Consider the following 20,502-nt stretch of genomic DNA (forward strand, 5'->3'; position numbering starts at 1 on the left):
GGGAGGAGGCCTCCCTTACATCTTCGTGAACCTCAGGATCCTTTGGGGCCTCCACATTTTTGGATGGAGGAGGATTCTTCATGGAGGCTTTCAGCTGATCTCCATCAAGGTGGACCTCCACCTCTCGTGGCTCTCTCAGTTGTTTAGAACGTCCTAGCATTTTTTTCCTGCCGGAATCAATGGAAGAACAGTGGCTTGACACTTATTCTTCCCATAAACGGCGCCAAACTGTTGACAGTGAGAGCTCGTAAATGAAATCAAGTTAGAAAAAATCAAAGTATATAGCTTAAAAATGAAAAACTTCATAGATCTAATAAGAAACTTAGAAGATAGTTGCAGAAAGAAAATGGAGAAAAGAACTTGTATTTCTCTTGGTATAATGCTAAAGTGTTTTTCCAACCCCCTTCAATGTTGAAGTGGAGTTCCCTTTATAGTGGGCTCTAATAGCCCCTGATACATTGTGGTCCAGGGAACCAGATTGTACACAAGTACATTATCAGGGGAGTGGTATCAGGTGTAGTGGTGCTCCAGTACATGGTCAGAGTCTGTGGAAGCACCTCCACTTTAGTACTCGATTGTGCCTCCACTACTCGCCCAGTACGAGTGTCAAAGATTGGCTGGTGAGGACCACAATAGGTAACTCACTTGTACGACCACTACTTTTCTAGCGTGGGCCTTGTGTTCGTACTCTAATTCCTCTTAGTTTGTAAGGGCGCTCTGTACTTCTTCTGACTTTGCGCCGAATCGTTATGAGGCTTATCATTCCTTAATCGCGTGCTAAAGAGGTCCTTGATTTTACTCCTTGTGAGGCTCACAATAAGAGCGGTGCCCTGTTGGTGGCGCTTATCTCAAGGAGAGAGATAAGGCCTCTTCAATGAGGCCTGCTACTTATGCAGCGCAAGACGCCTCGAGGAGGCCATGTCTCATGAGGCTCCTAGGGATCCAGCTGTGGCGTGGGGAGGCGAGGTCGTCTCTCGCGAGGCCCCTAGGGACGTGGTTGTGGCGAGGTGAGGTGAGGGCATCTCTCGCGAGGCTCCTAGGGACTTGACTGTGGCGTGGCGAGGCGAGGGCATCTCTCGTGAGGCCCCTTGGGACGCGGATGTGGCGAGGCGAGGCCGTCTCTCGTGAGTCCACTAGGGACTCGGCTGTGGCGAGGCAAGGGGATGACGGCCTCGCGGAGGCGTAGGGGTGATGGCCTCGCGGGGGAGTATGAGGGCCTCACATGGCACACCTCCTGGGCTCGCGAGGCGCGGGACGAGGGTCCCGCGTGGCGCACCTGCTGAGTACGCAAGGCACCAGATCGAGATGTCGCATCGGTAACGAGGCTTCGCTTGGCAAGGCTTCTCGATACACACCTAAGGACGGAGGAACATGTACGTACTTAGGCATTTATGGGACCTAAGCATCTGCTTTGGGTCTTTTACTAGTATGGAATTTTTAACATCCACACTTGAGCACATGCTTTGGGTCTTTTACAAGAATGGAATTTTGAGCATCCACAATTATTAATGTATTCGGTACCTTTGGTTTGAAAAAGGGGTTCCGAAGTGCTCAGATAGGCCATCAGGGCCAGGATGAGTATTGGAAACTCTACCCAGAATGCACTCGCTGTAAGAGGCATCATCTGGGGTAATGCTGAGCAAAGGCATGTTTCTTATGTGGGATGGTTGGGCACTTCAAGAGGCATTTTCCAGGGCTAAGGAAGGATGAGCCAAAAGGGGCGAATAGCTCAACTTCAGCTCGAGTGTTTGCTTTGACGCAGTCAGTGTCAGAGATTGAGACTGAGGCTAGTTCCTCATTAGTGGCAGGTCAGCTTCCTAGCTTTGATTCTTGTATTATGCTGACTGGTTTTGGTGCCATGTTGCTATTTAATTTGTTACTTTTGGTAGAGGCACAAATTTGGTATGTGGATTATGTGGTTATGATATGATGAGAATTTGGTATCCTATTGGTAGTTGTAAGAGATGGGTTAGATTACTGTGGGAAGGGACTCATCATTTGATGTGATGGATTTGGTTATGACCGACTTCGATATGATCCTGGATATGGATTGGTTAGCCAAGTATGGGGCAATGATAAATTGTAAGGAAAAGACGGTAACCATTGGGCTTGAGGGTGAGAAACCCTTGTATTTGTTGGCACTGTGCATGGACCCCATATGCTTATGATGTCTGTACTTAAAGCTAAGGACCTATTGCAGGAGGATGCATAAGACTCTTAGCTAGTGTGCTGGATACCACTCAGGTCGTGCTAGTGGGACCAGGGCAGACTGGATTAGTCTGTGAGTTTCTAGATATGTTACAAGGGATCTGTCAGGGTTACCTCTACGCCAAGAGATAGAATGGTAGTTATGCAGTGCCGGGGACGGAACCAGGTGTAGGGCACTATATTGAACGGCTTCAGCAGAGCTGTAAGAACTAAAAGTTCAGTTATTGAGTAAGATAGTATTCTCCAAGGTGGATCTTCGATCTAGTTATTACCAGTTGAAGATTAGGGAGAAGGATAAGCAGAAACTGCCTTTTACATCAAATATGGGCACTAGGAGTGTTCAGTCAAGTCTTTTGGGTTTGACTAATACCCCAGTTGTTTTGATGGAACAGATGAATAAGGTGTTCGGGAATTATTTGAATTGGTTTGTGATTGTCTTTATCGACGATATTGTGGTATACTCTTAGTTAGAGATTGGCCAAGGCCAAGGAACACCTTAGAGATCAGGGTTTACCTTGGATTAGTAGGATATTACATGTTCTTTGGGGAAGAGTTCTAAGTCTTCCTACAGATCAAAACAAGTTTATGGGTTATTATGACACCTCATTGACAATAAGGTGATTGCCTATGTATCATGATAGTTGAAAGATATTGTGCTTGAGTTTACTCTTTTAGAGAGGATCAAAGGAAAAACAGTTGAGTGACTTACAGAAGGGAAGGATTGAGGGGAAATGTCTTAGCTGGAATAGCTAAGGATGGTGCAATGTCAAGTATGAGTTTATTGAGGTATAAGGATCGGACTTGGGATTCGATGGACACTGGGATTAAATGGGATGTTTTAGATGAATCTAATACTACCCCTTGTTCTCTTCATCCAGGCACCATGAAGATGTATCAGGATATGAAAGCTTTATAGTGGTGGCCTGGGATGGAAATGGACGTAATTGAATACGTGGCAAAGTGCCTACCTGTTAGTAGGCAAGGCAAAGTATCATAAATCAGTAAAGCCGTTACAACCTTTGTGTATCCCAAAGTGGAAGTGGGAGGACATCACGATGGATTTCGTGATGGGGTTGCCCAAGATAGTGGGCCAGTGTGATTTAGTTTGGGTCATTATGGACCGATATACTAAGTCAGCTCACTTTTTACCAGTGAGGGTGAACAATACAGTTGACAGTTATGTAGATTTCTCTTTGAGAGAGATAGTACGCTTTCTTGGGACTTTGAGGTCTATCCTGATGGATAGGGACCCTGTATTTACTTCCAAGTTTTGGAGAAGATTACAGAAGGCGATGAGTATACAGCTAGAGTTCAGTACAGCTTATTATCCTCAGGCTGATAGTAAATCAGAGAGATTTATCCAGTTGATTACTGGAGTAGCACCGAGTAAATCAGGCTGATTAATGAGATGCTATAGGGTAGGAAGTATAGATCGCCCATTCATTGGGATGAGATGGGTGAGAGGAAATATTTGGGTCCTGAGGTAGTTAAGAGGACCACTGAGGCTGTTGAAAATATTAGAGCTCGGATGCTCGCTTTTCAGATTATATAAGAAAGTTACGTTAATTTGAAATGCAGGAATGTGAAGTTCCAAGTGGAAGATTATATCTTCCTTAGGATATCACCATGGTAAGGGGTGAGGAGAGTTGGAAAAAAGGGCAAGTTGAGCCCTAGATTTGTAGGACCGTTTGAAATCCTGAATAGGATCGGTCAGTTGGCCTATAGATTGGCCTTATCTTCGACATTGTCAGTCGTATACAATGTATTTCCATGTTGAGAAAAAAAAAGTGTTAGACGAGATTCATGTGTTGAGTTATGAAGATCCGGAATTGGAGGCTGAGTTATCCTATGAGGAACAACCAGTCCAGATATGAGACAGAAAGAACAAGGTTCTGAGGAACAAAGCTATACCTTTGGTCAAGGTATTATACAAAAATAGTAAGGTCAAGGGAGCGACTAGGGAACTGGAATCAGATATGCGGGATCTATATCTCAGGCTATTCAAGTGAAATTTCAAGGACGAAATTTCTATAAGGAGAGGATAGTTGTAACGTCCCAAATTACCTAATAAGGCTTAAGGCCTTGATTAGGGGGGCAGGATGAAAAATTATGGAAATTATGTGATTATGTGATATATATGTGTGTCATTGTATGATTATGTGAGTTATATTATAATATGACTTGATATGCATGTTTAGGTGTATTAAATATGCATGTGGGCCCATGTCTGATTAAAATGGCATTTTTTGTAATTTGGCATGTTATGGGTATATTTGGCATAGATTTGATATATGTGTTGGACAACATTATTATGTTGATATATTTGGGTTACTTGGCATGAGACGATCCTAGGGAGCAAGCTAGTGGGAAAGTCCCAACGGGACCCATATTTGACTCGGTGTGAGCCAAGGGGTATATTGGGTATTTAGTACATTATCAGGATATTGGGTAATGGGAATAAATATTTGATGATTTATTGGGAGTTAGTGAGATTAGGAGGGAATTCTGGGGATTTTGAGTTTGTGGCCCCTGGGGACATTTGGGTACCCCGAGCATTTGGGATTTTTTTGAGGCTACTTAAGCTCGAAGTAACCTGTCAGAAATAAAAAAAAAAAAAAAGAACGGTTAGTTACGTTCTCTCTCTCTTGTTCTCTTTTTGATGCTCATTAACATTTTTGAAGGAAACTCAAGTTTTAGGACTCGGATTCAAGCAAGGTTAAAGTCATAACGATTCTAGGAAAGATTATAAGCTTATTAGCCAGATGATTTAGTGAGAAATGACATAATCAGAGGTAATTTAAGCTTTCAATTTTCGAGTTTCTGTTTCCTAAAATTTTTTAAGTTTTGAATTTGGATTTTACGTTTTCAGAAGATTTTGAATGATTATAACCTTGGGTTTTGAGGATTTTGTGCCATTAAGATGATTGAGAACTTTGTTTTTGAGATTTGGGTGTGTTTGGATAGGTTTTTGGAAGGATTTAAAATGGGAAGATGAAGTTTTCTTGGCTGTGTTTGTCGTTGGGTAGTGACCCTTTTCTTGTGTGATGCGGCCCAGGTTGAAGAAGCAGGTGGATTTGGCTGTTGGGGCACCTTGGGCCGCGACTCCTTTTAGGCAGGTCACGGCCTGCGGTGCAGACAGAGAAGGGGTTAGCCCTTGTCCTTGAGTAACTCTTGGGATCCCATGTATACAGTAACTTAGGTCAGCAGGTTGTAACTCTTTTATTGTAATTAACCTCTTAAATGTATTTTGGGATCCCTTGTATACAGTAAACGTTTTAGTGAAACGTTTGTATCTTTGACCAAAATCTTTTAACCCTAAACTGTTAATCACGTTTAGTTACACGATTATTTCCAAATGACTCATTTAGCAAGTTTAGCACTATATAAAATACACAGTGTAGCGGTCCCTTGGTAGTAGGGTGTTACAATAAACCACCTAAGTAACTAACTAATAATTGTTTAGGCTACCATCCCCCCCTCAAACTGACATACCTTGGAAGAACAGTCAGTTTGGCACATAAGATGGAGAACCTAGTTGCTAAAAGATGCTTCAACAATTTGATCTTCAGAAGATATGTGTTTCACTGAGAGTTCCTTGCAATGAACCATGTCCCTGATAAAATGGAAGTCTATCTCGATATGCTTTGTACGAGCATGGAAGATAGGATTTGAAGCCAAGTGAGTTGCCAATATGTCATCACACCAAATGATTGGTGGTGAAGGAAGAGCTAGCTTTAACTCACAAAAGTGTTGTGATACCAAGTGAGTTCAACAAATGTATTGGCCATTGAACAATACTCAGATTTTGTGTTGCTTCTAGAGACTGCCCTTTTCTTTGCCGAGGACAAAGATACTAAGTTATCACCAAGATAAACACAAAAATCACATGTGTTGCATTTGTCATCAAGATTGGAGGCCCAATCGGCATCGGTGAAATCAGAAAAAGGAAGGGAAGAAGAAGCAGTTAAGGTGATGCCATGTGTTGAAGTACCTTTTAGATATCAAAGAACGCGTTTCACGACAAGCCAATGAGTTGTGGTAGGCTAATGCTTAAATTGACAAGCTTTGTTGATCGCAAAGGCTATATCAGGTCTTGTCATGGTCACATATTGAGGATAGCTAACCACTTGAAGAAATTTTGTAGGATCATCAGGAAGAGATCCATCAAATTGAGATAGAGGCGTGGCAACGGCACCTGGGGTGATCTCAATGCTAATGATCTCAATACTTTGAATTGGACATATTAGTCTTGGAGAGTATATCTTGAATATACTTATGTTGACACAGGTGAATATGACTAGAAGAGGAGGTGATCTCAATGCTAATGAAATAGTGGAGCTATCCAAGGTCACGAAGAGCAGCACATGCGATTTAGAGTAGTGATAAATGCTTTGATTTTGCCTTTGTGATTTCCTATAACAATCAGATCATCAACATAGACTAGAACATATATGAAAAGGGCATCAACTTGAAGAATAAATAAAAAAAAATTTAGCTTTAGAACAAGTGAACCCCCATTGTAGAAGTACCTTACTCAGTTTGGAGAACAAAGCCCTGAGAGCTTGCTTGAGACCATAAAAAGCCTTGTGTAATTTACAAACATATGAAGGGATGTTGGAGTCTAAGAATCCTAGTGGTTAACTCATGTAGACATGTTCTTCAAGGTCTCCGTTCAGAAACGCATTATGCACATCAATTTGCCTAAGAGGCCAACCTCGTGAAAGAGCTATTGTAACTAGGGGTGAGCACAGTGTGGTTTGGGCGGTTTGAAGACTTTTTAATACACCACGCCACAAGTGCGGTTTAGTAACTAGAACACACCATGCGGTGTGATTTGGTTGCACCAAACCGACCAAACCAAACCATTTTTTGCGGTGTGGTTTGGGCGGTTTTCCACGGTTTGTGTTAAAAAATATGTCATAACAAAATTTAAATTTAAAAAAAAATACTTAATCCTTAGTTCATAACAAATCCTTAATAAGTTCTAAACAACATCACAAGTTATCAATTAAGTTAAGTGAAACACAAAAAAAATATACAAGTCTCCCATTTTTTAAAAAAAATATACAAGTCTCCCATATTGGGTAACTTTAAAAAATGGTATATATGTAAAGTTTATTTTTTTTAATATATTTGTATGTATGCGGTGCGGTGCGGTGCAAACCAAAATTTTACACCGCCAAACCGCGCACCACACCGCACCGCACAGTTTAGCTCAAATACAAACCATACCGAACCATTACACTTTTGACACCGCGGTTTGCGGTGTAGTATGGTGCGGTGCGGTCGATCACCGCGGTTTGTCGGTTTAGATGCTCACCCCTAATTGTAACGTCCTGAATTCCCTAATATGGCTTAGTGTCTGGATTAGGGGGCCAGGAGGGAAATAAATGGTTTAATGTGTTATTATGTGATTATATGCATGATTATGTGAGTTATATTATTATATGGCGGTATTTGCATGCATGTGGGCCCGTTTCTTATTTGAAGGGCATTTTCGTAATTTTGGCCTGTTGGGGGCATATTTGTATATTTGGGTGCAAATATGTGATATATGTGTGAGACCACATTATTATGTTGATATATTTGACTTACTCGGCACGAGGCGATCCGCGGAGGCAAGTTAGCGGTTTAGTCATAACATGGTCAAATACCGGGCTCGAGGTGAGCCTAGTGGTAATTTGGTACTTAGTATATTACCGGGGTTGAGAGGGTAATGGAAAATTTTTTGGTAATTATTTGAGGATATTGGGAGTGACAGGAATTATGAGTCGTTAATTATGATTAACGGGAAAAAGGGTAAAAGACCAAGCTGCTCTTAAGGGGCTTTGAGTGAGATATGTGGCCTTAGGGAGAGGATTTACACAAAACCTAGTAGAATGAACCGCTCAAACTCTTAGCTCTCTTTTTTTCTCCTTCGATCATTCTCTCTCCCTCTCTCTCTCTATCTCTCAATTTGACTTTGGGACAAAGCTAGAGAATTCAAGCTTGGATTTCTAAAGCTCGGGGTTTGAGATTTAATTGCTGCAGCTAAGAGGCTTCAATTCACAGCAGAGGTAGGGGTTTATAAACTCTGCTTTTGTTAGTTTTCTCTATGGTTTTGGTTGTTATTAAGCTTAAGAGTTTTAGGTTGTGACTGGGTTTTTGGTGGTGTTTTGAATGTGTTAAAGTCTGGGTTTTGATGCTGGTAGTGTGTTAATAATGGTTGGGGGTTTAGTTTTGGCTTTGGGAAGGATTTGTTATGATTTTGGTTGAGTTTGGGTTGAAGGAAAAAACAGGGGTGTTGGGTTTGCAGGGTCAAGTCGCGGCCATGTTCTTGGGCATGGTGGCCTGTGCGAACCACAGAGCCTAGGAAGGGCTCTATCATGGAGGCGCGCCGCGACCCTCGTGGGCATGTCGCGGCCTGTGCCCTGGACCCAGACACAAGGTCTTTTTGTCTGGGAGGCATGCTACAGCCCTTAGGGGCAAGTTGTAGTCCGCCTGGTCCTTTTTGGCCAGCCTAGGGTTTAATGACAGGTTTGAAGGCTCGGGATCGAATCTACTACCCGGTTTGGTAGAATTCGAGGTTTCGGAGGCTAGGACTTGGTTTGGAAGCCTTTAATTGCACATTATTAATGGGATTTTATATTTGAATATGACTAGGTTACTGCTAAGGGCTCAAGATCAGGATCGTGCTCGAGGGTCGTTCTTAATTTACTTTACACTCGGAGCTAAGGTAAGAAAAGGCACCCATTATGTGACATACATGATAAGGGTTTGGCCCGAATGTTGAATATGGTTTTGATTAGGCATTGGCCCCTGTAAATACGCATGACTATGATTATGTCCATGATTATTGATGAAGCATGTTGAGTGCTCTATTTATGGATATTTGTTATATGATGAATGCTTGTTTCCATTATATAATTGAGAAAAGCATTGACTTGTCAGCCAAGGATGGTAATAGCACTGAGCACTGGTCGTAAAGCATTGAGCAATACACCCTCGTTCAACCCAATGGTCGTAGAACACGAAAGCACTTGACTAGCTCTATGGCTAGTTACTCAGAGCTAGGGCAAAGGGCCCAGGGTGACATTATGGTCACATAGCTAGGGCAAAGGGCCCCAGGTTGACTCTATGGTCATCTACTTAGGGAAAAGGGCTCCAAGATGACTCTATGGTAATCTGATTAAGGCTGCGAGCCCTAGAATGATTCTGTAATCATTTATTAGTACTTGTATGAATGCATGAGTAGGTTACTACTGTTGGGCATGCTATTTATATATCTGGATCTGTATATATTGTTCATGCACTTGTATTAAGTTTTCTTGTTGGGCCTTGGCTCATGGGTGCTATGTGGTGCAGGTAAAGGAAAAGAAAAGCTAGACCAAACATGAGTTGGAAAGCTTAGGTGGCGACGTGTACATATGTGGCTGCTTGACCACCACAGCCAAGATTTCTCGGAGGAACTAGGGTTTAACCCTATTTTGTCGCTTAGGTCAGAGGATTGTAACTTTTGAGTTCTAATGACCATTTTGAAATTGCAAACAATTTTGTAAGCATTTACTATGGGATCCCATGTACAGTTTAATGTTTTTAATGAAATATCCATTCCTTTTGACCGAGATTTTAACCTTGGCCCATTAATCACATTTAGATGCACGTTTATGGCCTCATGACTCATTTTTCAAGTTAAGCACTATTTAAAACACACATTTGAACGGTCTTGGCTAACCAGGGTGTTACAGCTATGGTAAGGACCACACAAATTGTGGCTGGTTTTACAACAGGGGAGAAAGTGTCAAAGTAATCGACCCCTTGAGTTTGAGTGAAACCACACGCAACTAGTCTTGCCTTATGTCGATCAATAGACCCATATGGTTTGTTCTTGAGTTTAAATAACCATTTAAAGTCGATGGCATTATAACCAGTCGGAGGAGGGACAAGAGTCCAGGTGAAATTTCGTTGAAGAACATGTAACTCAGATTCCATAGCAAGTTTCCAATGTGGAATGGTCAGGGCCTACCTATAAGATTTGGGAGGAAAATTGATGTCCTTTTGTTGGTGACCAACATAGGCCTTTGGCTTTTTAATGCCACTCTTTGTTCGTCATGACTATGTACCAAAAACTTCACACTGTTAACAATGCAAGCAGTGTAGGAGTATGCATTCTGATTGGATTCGTTTGCTAAAGAAAATAAATCATCAGTACACTTAATTGACTGTACTTGTCGCAGATGACCCATCTATAGAGTATGACACAAAAAAAGAAAACACAATGAGATAAGTATTAATCGATACTAATTTTGTAAGAATTCTACAATTTCGATAATTTACCTTCAATTTAAACTAGCCAGGGAAATCTTTTTGAAGATTATGTTTGAATTTTCTCGAAGGCATTCACTATATAGCGCAAGGACTAAGGTAAGATAACAATTGGCTATGAATTGAATTTAATGAATTCATATATGTGTTGAGCTACTTCCTCCATATATGATTGGATTTCAGGGAAATTGTTGAGTACAAACCACTCCGCTTCTTTTTGATAAAGATAGTCAAGGGATATGATTTTCTTTTTGCTACTTGGGTGACATTGTGATTCAAAAACTGACAACTGTCTTTTAGGAATAACAATATTCACATTTCTTTCTAGACAATTAAGATATTGCGAACAAAAATTTAAAGCTTCATCGGCAACATAACCCTCCGCTATAGAACCTTCAGGGCGCGCCTTATTCCTGACATAATTTTTCAACTTCTTCATATATCGCTCAAATGGATACATCCACCTCATGTAAACTGGTCCTCAAAGGATAGCTTCTTGCGGTAAATGAAGAATTAAATGAATCGTTATGTCAAAAAAGGCTGGAGGAAAAATTAACTCCAACTTTCACAAAATTTGTATCACTTGATCTTCTGCATTCTCCATGTCCTTAACAACCAATGTATGAGCACAAATTTTCTTAAATAAATTGCAAAGGTCAATGATTGTTTTCGAAATAGACTTATCCAAGTAGCCTCAAACTCCTACCTGCAACAGAAGTTACATAAGAATGTGACAATCATGGGATTTCAACCCAACAATGTTGCCATCATTGTCAGTTACTTTCTTAGAAAATTTGAACCGAAGCCATTAGGAAGTCTAACTCCTTTTATGAGCTGACAAAAAAACCGTCTATCATCCGGTGTTAAAGAGTACATAGGATGTGGTTTGATCAACTTCATACCGTCTTCCTTGAGGTGCAACTCTTCTCAGATACCACAATTCTTCAAGTTTACTCATGTGTTGGTGGTGTCTTTAGATTTCTCATTCATAAGAAAAATACCGAGTAAACTATCGCAAATATTTTTCTCTACATGCATCACATCTAAATTGTGCTTCAGTTCAAGTTCGGACCAGTAATCAAGTTCAAAGGAAATACTCTTTTTACGCCAATTAAGCTCTTTTGGATCTCAATTTCTTTCCACACCTCTGAAACTGACATGTTTACCAGGCAAACGATTTGGAACATGCGCTAATTGTTCGAGTATGTCTTAACTGCTAAATTTTCTTGGAGGACATCCATTTTCATAATTCTCATCAAACAAGCAACTCTTCCTCCACTTATGCATAGAAGATAAGAATCTTTTATGACTAGCATAAACCATCTTCCCAATTACCCGACATGATGGAGTATCTTCGTTGCATGAAGGACATGCCATATATCCTTGGCCACTTCAACCAGAAAAACTACTACGGGCTGGAAAGTCATTGATAATCCATAATAGTGGTGGACACATTCTGAATACACTGTTCATTGCAACGTCTCTGGTTTGAACTCCTTCATCCCACAACTCCTTCAGTTCGTCTACCACAGGCCACAAAAAGGCATCCATGTCCTTCCCATGTGATTTCGGACAGGGAATCAATAATGTAACATCCTCAATTAGTTATTAAGGCTGAGTGCCTTGATTACGGTGCCTGAAGGGCATAATAGGATATTTATGAGGAATTAATGGAATATATGTATGATTATGTGATACACATGGTTTATATGGTAATGTGAATATTTATGCATGTTTATGTGTATTAAATATGCATGTGGGCCTGTTCTTGTAATTTGGGGCTTATTCGCAATTTTTGACCCGTTGAGGGTATATTTGCATTATGTATGTATTGTGAGTGAGACCCCAGTGCTATGGGGATATATTTTAGATGCGTGGTTCGAGGCGATCCTAGTGAGCGGATTAGCAGAATAGTCACAACGGGGTTAAAAACGAAGCTCGGGGTGAGCCTAGGGGCATTTTGGGAAACATAGTGAGTACTCGGGATCTATCAGGTAACAGGTAGTTATTTAGTGGTTAATTGTATATGTTCGGATGGATCAGGGATTTATAGTGCAATTCAAGGATTAGCGGGGAATGCAACTAATGACCGCTCTGCCCTTGAGAGCTTAGAAGGGGGAACTTTTGGATAAATGGCACTTTGGTCATTTTGGTTCCTGGAGATAGGCTTGGTTTAGGGCTCCAGACTTCAATAGAAGTTGGGAAAAAAAAGGCAAAGGATAACACTCTCTCCCACACTCTCTCTCGTGCATCTCTCTCTCTCTAACCCTTGGGAAGCTCATGACACTTTGAAGAATTTGCTTAGGAATTGAAGAGGGTGGAGGCTAGGATTATTAGGGTTCAGTTTAGAGGTCGAATCTCTACTAAGGTAAGCTTTACAATCTGAATTTTATTTGTGAATTAGCTAGGTTTTGGCTGAGTTTAGTTCTAGCTTGGGTTTTGAATTGTATTAAGGATTCGATATTGATTTCAAGTTGTTTGTACTGTTTAGGGTGTGTTGTTGAGAGTCCTAGACTCAATTCTGGCTGTAGTATACGTTAAAACTGAATTATGGTGATTTTAGCTCAAGGAAAACGCAGGAAAAGCTCTGGAATTTTTTAGTTCGCAGGGTCACGCCGCGACACTTCTCTTGGAGCGTCGTGGCCCACATGAACTCAGAAGCCTAGGGGTTCGATGAACCACCTTGGCCCCATGGCGCGTGTCCAGGGGAACGCCTAGGATTACCCTCTGACTTGTAGGGGGTGCAGCGCCTCTCAGGAAGGTTGCAGTTTAAATAGAAGACATTGTCCAAATAGAGATTTTAAGCTCGGGAACTCAAACCTAAAGGCTCGGGAAGGATTCTACTACCCAATTTAGAAGAATTTGAGGTCCTGGAGGCTACTATTTTATTATGAGGTTTTTAATCGGCTTAGATTTTGATGGTTATCCATTATTGCGTTGTGACTTGGTTATACCGCTAAGGCTTAGGATTAAGAATTGTGATCGGGACCGTCTTACACTTTTGGCTTGGGAATCGAGGTAAGAAAATTGTACCCAGCTTGTGGACGAGGCTTAGACCCCTGTTAATGAATATGTTATGATTATGAAGTAGGCATGCTTGTATACGCTGCCATAGATTTCTTGTTGTGCATGTTAGGATTAATGCACTAGAAACATGTAAAGATATTTTATTAGTTTTTAAATAAAAGTACAATTTTACTGTATTTGAATGTTATAATTATTGTTTGAATTAATTATATAATAATATCAAGAAAATTCCCTATTCATTCATGAGAATATGATCTTGTATTAGTACGAGAAAGTTAAGATCATATATAATGAATAAAATAGTCAGTAACATATTAAAGTAAAGAATCTTTAATGAATGGTTACTAGTACGGTTTGCTAAGCATACGAGATGCAAGCAATCTAGATTCGGATTACTGATGTGGATAGACATCTTAATAAATGTGATGTGTATAATAGAGATTATATATGACAAGACCGATGAGAATTAATTATCTTTATAAACTTGTCGTTTGACGTAAAGATTTAATTCTTGTCATAATAGATGATCATTTATAGATCAGTCGAAATCCTGAGTATTCATGAACTCCTGTTTATGTTTATTGGATCTTTTGGTTCACTCATTAAGGTCTCTTAGAATAATGAGGCTAATGAATTTTGTTTTGGAGATTCAATATCATGGAGGGCTAGTGTAACGACCTCTTTTCTTAACATACACATATATATAGTGTAAAAACAAAGTTTAACTTGAATACGACAATACTGAAATTCTGAATTTACAAAAAAAAAAACTTTATTAAACAATACATAAACTAATGTTCATAACTTCAAACCATACAATACCCACAGCCAAATAAAAAATTTATCTTACATACAAATCTTAATACTTTTATAAATAATTTTCTTGGCGTTACTACACATTAACGTAGAACTAAAGATATATCCAATCGATAAATTGAAGAGCTTTATGTAAATTACAAAGTTCATGAAATACTTTTAAAGCTTTATGTAAATTATAAAGTTCACAAAATACTTTTATGAAATATAAATATAAAATCAAGTTTCTCGTTTATTTATAATATAACATAGCAAAAATCCACTCCCTTCAGGTCAGCCCCATATGTAATCATGTTGGCTCCACGTATACTCATCAACAATTTATGTTTGAGGAATCTTACCTACAACAACACAAACATTATTTGATGAGCTAAGGCTCAGTAAGTAGAATAACTTCCTCATATGCATCAAAATAAACGTGCAACATGTTATGTATTTTCTTTCTTTCACTTTCCTTTCATTTGGACCCTAGAGGATGCTGCTGCCGGCATTACATAGGGAATCACATTCCCACATGAACATAAACATGATAATAGGGAATTTCTTCCTCATAAACATTCATTATATAGGGAAGTACGTCTCCCTTATTACATTTTGGGACGTAGGTCTCCCAAGCAGCACCTCTACTTTAACGCTTTCAATAATTGATCTGTAAACATTAACGTGCTTATGAATAATAAATATAACATGCTTGAAAATAACTTATGCATAAATACAATATGGCAGAATAACATGTAAAACATATAATTGCACATAAGACACATAAAAGACTTGTGTTGTAGATGAGGATTCTACTTACCTTGCGTCCTGATAAAAAAACTGAAATTGTTAGCTTCCTGATAAAAACACAAACTATTAACTTACATAAAATCTACATGATGTAATTTTAGTTTATAATTGTTATTATTCCATTTTTCCTATTTTATTGTTTATTTTATGTCCAGGCGTATGGTCATACTATAATTGTCCATGGCAAGATCTTGGTCTAAAAGTCGTGGTCATGGTCATACGGAAATGTCCAGGTCATAATATCAGTCCATAATAGTAGGGAATAAGGTCATATAATAAAAATTCATAATATTTCAAAGTGTGACCATAGGCTATATAAGTTTAGTATTATAATGACACATAAAAAATAGTTTATATATCAATTTTGGAATTGTAAATTATTACGACACGGTAAAATAATCTATATAGAAATTTTGGCATTATAACAACATGGTAAAATAATCTATATATAAATTTTGGCATTATAACGACATGGTAAAATAATCTATATATAAATTTTGGCATTATAACGATATGGTAAAATAATCTATATATAAATTTTGGCATTATAATGACATGGTAAAATAATGTATATATAAATCTTGGCATTCTAACGACATAGTAAAATAATCTATATATAAATTTTGGTATTATAACGACATGGTAAAATAATCTATATAAAAATTTTGGCGTTATAACGACATAGTAAAATAATATATATATATATTTATAATAGCTAAGTAACTGAATTGAAAGGCTCGGTAAGGAGCTTACCTAAAATGTTTTCGTAGGTTAGCGTTACAGACAAAATTTTGCCTAGATCTTAGAGATTTAGAACTTTAAAAGAGTGTTAAGAATATTTTTAGGTAGAGTGAGAGAAAGAAAATGAGGTTTTGTAATTCAAAATGAGTTTGGGAAGAGCTTATTTATAGGAAAACATTGGGTTACTATGCTAATAAAATATTTAAAATATCAAGCATAGTGGTTTGCTAAAGTCATCATTGTATCACTAATGAATCAACATGTGGGAACCATGGGGTGGACCCCGCTATGGGACCCATGTGGACCATACTGTGGGACCCTTGCAAACCCCACTGTGGAACCCACTATGAATAGTACCCAATGAATAGTAACCAAAAAATGAAAACTTCTCAATCCTCTTATATTATTTAGTCCAACATTTTTTACTCACAAAATTTTTTGAAATTTTTTCTCTAACATCCATAAATTAATTATTCTCATGTGTTAGTTATTTCAATAACTTAGAATTGTTAAAATATCACAGTAGAATACAACTATATTCCCAATGGTCAGGTTATTGTTTCCAACGGTCGGATCACTATTCACCAACAGTCATAACAGCTAGTTTTTGTCCTATAAATACTTGTTCCTTCAACCATTTACTTGCAACAACTTCTTCATCTCTTACCCTTCTAGATAAAATTCATCATCTAATCATGGATTTTTCTTTATTGCTCATAACTTTAGTGATTGTTTGCTTGTACATTGCATCATTCTATGGGTATTATACTAATGAAATGCCCATGGATATTATAGTTGCGTATTCATTAGTTATTCTTCCACTTTAATTAATAGCTCTAGCTTTTGATTAACATTGTAATGCACTCAAAAGTATGAATAAAAATATCTTCTCTTATTTTTCATAATTGTTATAATGCATTTGTAGAAAGAAGTGGGAGTTATAGCTAGAAACATGAATTACAATATTGGAATCCATGCTTTCCTAATGGATCGAATATTGGTTCCCTTAAGGGTTGATTCTGCAACTGAATAGTTATTGAGCTCAAATCTATAATTAGATTATAGATTAATTATTCGCTAGTGAATTAATGTTACTTAAGGATCAAGAGGTAATTAGAAGGGTAAAACGGTAATTTTGACCAGCTCTAATTAATGAACCAATAATGGAGGACATAACTATATATATTGATTATATCAATGGACTACTTGAGAAAACTCTGTAAATATAATTCTATAAATACTTAGAGTGCAATTCCATATTTATAGTGGAGTAATCATGGAATTAATAAATAAGATTATTAGATTAAAGAGTTTAATTAATAATCTGGTTTATTGGAGCTTCGTATTATAGGTCTATGGTCCCCAGTTCACCTCTGTCCTACATTGTCAAGGGTAAGGATGTCAAAAGAAAGATTTGTTAAGAGAAAGGACTAAATTGCAAAAGAATTAATTTTTCAGGGCAAGGAAATAATTATTTGATAATTATGGGTAATTGATTAATTGTGAATTAATTAATTATTTAACTATATAGATTTTATTTTGAAAAACTATAGGTTAAAATTAATATTAATCTTGTTTGGATTAATATATTCAGAGATAATAATAAATATCTTATTTATAATATAATATTTATTTATTTATTTTAAAACTAATATTTTAAGGTAAAGTTAATTTTGAATAAACTGATTGCCAAGAATGAAGGATTCAATTGCGTGGTAGCAAGGTAGGACAATGCTCTTAGGAATTGACCCTCGATCTGGTTATTACCAGCTGAGGATCAAGGAAAGAGACATTTCAAGAATTACTTCTTTCACCAAGTAGGATGTGATGGATTATTAGTGAAGGTTCTTAACTTACCAATGTTTCAATGGCACAAGTAAGTTCGACAAGCGGAGAATACAGGAATGGTATGGATAAGTCATATCCAGATTGATTAGGGATGTTTCATTCAACTCCCAGTTAGAAGAGAAATTCGAATGACCACTTCATTTGATAGTGCCAAGGCTAAGGAAGCAGGGTTACAGGTAAAGTTCCAGAAAGGAATAAGTTCCAATTTCTCTAGAGGATATTCAAGATCACGTATGGAAAGTAATGAGATCATTTATGAGGTAATTAAGAAAAAAACCAGTAGGAATTGCTAAAAGAACGCCTTAGGGGTGAGAAGTACAGTGAGACCGGTAAGACACATTGGGTACTATTGAAGGATTTTCGAGGACAGCCATGCCTTGACTAAAGTAACGTAAGAACCTAAAGTTTTACTAAATGGATAGTTGTGTACCAGGTCTTCAGAAGTTAGAATAAAGGTTGATTAGTACACCACAATATTAGAATATGCATGTGATGGACTGATACAGGAGGACAGCATGATGGACAATGTCCTTGCTTAAAACATGAAGTTTCAGTGCGGTACGTCAAGGACTAGGGTGTGTCCGTGTGTAGACTAAAATAGTGATTGTTCGTGCTTTACGGGAGATGAAGGGGTGAGAAAGTGGATGTTCTACACGGGGCATTGAGTTGACGGTAATGCCAGATAGCCACGGTTAGGGTGCAGTGACGACACCTATGGAATAGAAGTGCATGCACTAGTATAAATAATCAAAGTGTTTTGTCACCCATAGGGGTATGACCATGATACAAAGACACTAGTGGGAACTAGCGAAGGACCCACATTGGAATCCTTATTACTTAGAGAAAACTAATGTGGAGGCAGGCATCTTGAGTGGGAAAAGTCTGTGCCAGTTGTATGATTTGCAATGGACTACAATAAAGTCAAATGAGGTGACTATTGTGATTGGCAGATACACCTCAATGAACAACACAATGCAAGAAGGAGATCTTGTAGGAATGATTAAGAAATGAGGATCGGACGAGTGATCTGATGGATGCTGGCGTTAAGGTAGTGATTATGGATGAGTCTTGTACTACCTCCATACACATTTAAGTCCAAAGGATTCGTTAAGCAAGTTAAGCACTATTTTAAAAACACAGTGTAACGATCTTGGTTTACCAGGGCGTTACATATAAAGTCAGCATGAATAATGACTCTTTCATACACAACCAAGGAGGCATATTGTACGGGCAGAATATTACCAGCCACATGCTATAAGAAAGACTCATGCTACCAAATGGATTAAAACCATCAGCAGCCGAACCCAATCAAATGTTTCTTGGTTCTTTGGCAAAATCTAGATATCTGGAATCAAACTGTTTCCAAGAACCCCCATCAACAGGATGGTGCATCACACCATCTTCTTTCGATCGTCACGTACTATGGGAAGTCATATCATTTGTTGTATGCCTTGAACCATAAATACACTTCAGCCTTGGAGTCAAAGGGAAGTACCGCAACACTTTATGCATGAATTTTTTCCCCTTTGTCTTTGTCAACCCATCGACTCTCACCAAATACTGGACAACTCTATTTTTAGGAATTCTCCTTCCAGAGCAAACAACATTCATACTTGTAAGCATGAATTGATTGATAACCTAACCTTAACTTCCTCATTTTTTCTTAGACTCATAGAATGAAGCTGGAATCTTATTCTCCTTCGAGAATGCAAATTTCATCAAAGGAACTATTTGTCCATTTATTCATAACCTTCATGTGCATCATCTTCACCAAGAATTTCAAGGAAGACAACCAAGTACAACTAGAGTATAACTCAGTTTCAACCTCTTGAAACTGGTCATCAAATTGATTCTTTGCACTATTGCCACCATCATCTAAAATTCCTTCATTTAAGCCTTCTTTGTTAGTGTCTTGTTCACCAATAAAATCATTGATGATGTCAATCATCTCATCAGTCACTGGAGTCCCATCGTCCAATATTAGAGGCATATCAACTTCACAGTGGTAGGTCCACTTCACATATCGCTGTAGAAACCTATATTTTTGTATGTGTGCCTCCACCAAATCCAGTTTCTGATTCAACATCTTGACACACTGAACACATGAGCATCTGACTTCTCCCGAAGCATTCACATGATTCTTGGCCATTTGTATAAATGATTGAAGACCATTCAAAAACTCATCAGAGTTACGTCGTCTATTAGCTATCCAACTCTTGTCAATCGTCATAACTGATTCAAGTGGAAAATAACTTATCACAATGTAATAATCATAAAAAACTACCTTTATTTGCTAATAATTTTTTTTATCACCAAAACACTAACTTTTTTTTAAGTAAATTATGAAATCTTATTGAATCTTAGGAATAAATTATTAAATTTTATGAATATATATTATTAGATTTTATGAATATATATCATTGTTAGTTATGAATGTATTATAAAGTTTCATTATTTAAACAAATATTTATATATAATTATTATTATGTTATTTAATAATTATAGAATTCTTATTATAATTTTCCCTTTTTATTTTTTAAAAATAACAATAAAAATTTATTATTTTAATTTTAACTTAATTTTAAGAATAAAATTAACTTAATTACCTATTTTATCTACATATATTATCAAATTTTATTAATATATTATAAAATTAATTAAATAAACAAATATTTAATTATAAATTTATTAATTTACCATTAAAGATTATTATTTTAATTTCTACTTATTTTATAAAAAATATTAATAAAGTTTTATACTTATAAAATT

Source organism: Humulus lupulus, chromosome 2, assembly GCF_963169125.1.
Source record: "Humulus lupulus chromosome 2, drHumLupu1.1, whole genome shotgun sequence".
NCBI lineage: Eukaryota > Viridiplantae > Streptophyta > Magnoliopsida > Rosales > Cannabaceae > Humulus > Humulus lupulus.